The sequence below is a fragment of the Acanthopagrus latus genome, chromosome 15 (genome assembly GCF_904848185.1).
Source record: "Acanthopagrus latus isolate v.2019 chromosome 15, fAcaLat1.1, whole genome shotgun sequence".
Lineage (NCBI taxonomy): Eukaryota > Metazoa > Chordata > Actinopteri > Spariformes > Sparidae > Acanthopagrus > Acanthopagrus latus.
The window spans coordinates 12,681,183-12,684,244 of NC_051053.1; positions in this window are offsets into that span (position 1 = coordinate 12,681,183).

Here is a 3,062-nt window from a genome sequence, read left to right on the forward strand (position 1 = left end):
GGTCTGCCCTACATTTGTGAGTTTTCTAATGCTCAAAATGATGCCGAAGGGGAGCACAGGCTAGTCCGCCCCGCAGTTAATACAGGAACCGTTTCCCTTTTTAAGCCCCTAAAATTACCTGATTTCAATCTCACTTCATTGATAAAAGAACAAGAGCTTAACGGGAGATCTTCAGGTTCATTCAAATGTCCGTGTCCTCAAGTCTCCCTGGGACTCTGCTCTCTCCCTGCTGACATTTGTGGAGCCCTTTTTTTTTTTTTTTTTTTTTTTTGTTGCGTCAACTGGCCTAAAGCTAGAATCCTCCCGCCACGCGATGCAGACGGCGGCTCTTTGTCTGGCTGGACTCACCCAGCTTTCACATGTTGTTTTCAATCAGTCGCTGGAGAAAAGTCAGCATGAAAAGCCCCCCTTCCTCTGCCATCACCGCGGATCTTAGAAGGAGAGCATAGAGAGGCGTGCTTACCGCTCTGGCAGACAGGGGAGAGCACTGAACACACATATCCAGAGATTTTGTTTCTGCGTGTACAGCAAGGAGCTGGAAATAGCTTCGAGACAGTGTATACTTTAGGGCGTATACATTTGCTATAGGGTCCACAGAGAGACATTTCCATGTATTCTATAAAATATGTGCAGTTTGACATTTGCTTTTGCACTTGTTTTAATTACAGAGACAGCTCCTTCTAGCAATTAGTTTGGCACTCGTGTCATGTGAAGACTTACGTCCCCAGAGCGAGGAAGAGTGATAAAACGACTGAAGTTCTAGAGTTGAAAGAGGCCTTCCTTGTTATGCATGATCTATAATGGGCACACCTCTGCTCTGAAGAACTCCTCTTGCCAAGAGAAAATGTGCATTAAGCCTATCTAAATCAAAAAACTTCAGAGTGGCTTTTAACACTACCTCACCATCTGCTAATTCTCTAAGTGTTGGATGAGAGAACCAACGCCATTAAAAACCGGTGTATTTAATGTAGCAACTTTTTATTTCACACCATTTAAACACTAGACTTCAAACTCGACATGTGCACTCACATCATCTTGAGTTTTTTGGGGGGGGGTTGTTTTTTTTTTTTCAATTTTTACGAGGTGAGATGAGTTTTGAGTTAGCCTCCATCTGCCATCTCGGTGCCTTACCTCGCTCCTACCACCTCCTCAGTTATTAGAACCACCACAGGTTAGCTTCGGCTCAGATTCATTCACTTCTTCAAATTAACGTCCATTTGTGAGTCTGAGGAAATGATATGCTACCTTCATTGGGTCACCAGCCATGGCCCACAATCAGGATGTGACAATATTTACATAATGGGGTCCAGTGCTGGGGCTACTGTTTTGGAGGAGTGCAGCCAAAGATGAAAAAAAGGTCTTATCAGAAGACTTTAAAACTCAAAATCCTTTTGTGAAAATACTTCTCTATGACATCTAACACTAAAGTGTAGTAATGTAAAACATGGCCTCATACCTAAACATCTGCATAGGTCAGTTACTGTGGCTCGCAAAACAAAATATATGACTTTTCAAAGAACAGCGCAAAAACTACAACATATATGAGTTTGTGTGTACCAACAACAGGCGAACATGACCAGACATTCATTGTCATGTGAAACAGTCGCATTCTGGTTAGGTTAAGGTACAAAAGTCACATTACCAGGTTTAGGAAATGATCTTTTGGGTTAGAATAAGTGAGTTACATTATTAAAGGGTAACTCCGCCAATTTTATACATTAAGGTGTTTGGGGAGTACTACTGCATATGTGAAAAAAACTCATATAAGCTGTATATAATATTATTAATTGCATTCAGTTTTTATCACTCAAAGTAGCAAAGTTGCATTGTGGGTAATGTATGCACCAAATCATGAAATGGAAAAAAAAGTGTGTAAGGAAAAAGGTGACATATCTGGTTCAGCAGTATCGATTTCTATCATTTGTTTTAAACTCTCCATAATGAGTCCAACACCGGCAATGCTCAACAAGCACACTGCTTTTCAAAACCTGGCACCTACACTTCGTCTTAGCCACTGAATGACATCACTGGAGGCAGTTTTTTTTTTTTTCTACACATGCAGTAGTGCTCCACAAGACCTGTTAACACACTTTAATGTGTATAATTTGATGGAGTTACTCTACAAAAGATATTTGACCTAAATGATGCAGTTTAAGTATATTAAGTTACACACCACAGGTCATGAGCAGCAGTCTCCTGTGCTTTTTTGTACCAACAACAAGCTCTGCCCTCCACCTTGGATGGGGCTGTAATTTGTGATGTGCCTTTAACAAAAGTATGTCTTGGAGGGGTGTTTTCACAAATTACCAGCGTTAAAAGTCTTTTAAAGGTTAACGAGGGGTTTAAACTGTATTAGCAGATATACTAGATATGCATTAAGCGGTCACTATTGATTGAAAAAAAAAAAACCCAGAATTAATTTTCAGGTTTTACATAATGTTTCTGCAAAAGAAGCCTTCTGTTTAAAAATGCATAGCAACAGAAGTGGAAGTGGGGCAGCTTTTCTATACCATCATGACTCAGAATGGGGGAATGTGATGGGCCAGAGGGCATGCATTATTCTGCAGAAACATCCTGTATCATCGGCACATATTCCCACAACTTTCTCCATAAACACAAAGTGTGTGAGCCGTAAATAAGAGCAGAGGAGGTTATTATGACCTCCTGCTTGACTGCTGCTGCCCTGACTACAAAGAGAATGAACAATATGTCCAATCAATCAGTCACCTGCTGAGATGAATCAGACAGATCCAGCTGCATCACGTTTATTTTATGCGTTTGGTTAATATATGACACTCTCAAATATTAGATATGTGGCCTGGCTTGTCTGATATAGCTGCTCTGCTCATTTTTCATGAAGCTCACTATTAAGTTTTGTGAAAGTGTGATCATCTCTTCCAAAATTGGCAGATGAGCTTCAAGGTCCTGCATCATAATTTGTTTTTCAGTTAAAAAAAAAAAAACAACAACAACCATGCTTTGCTATGACTAAGTTTAATATTAATACTAATGCTAATGCTCATCACTCTTGTTTCATTGAAGTGTCTCCTTCACTGTCTGGG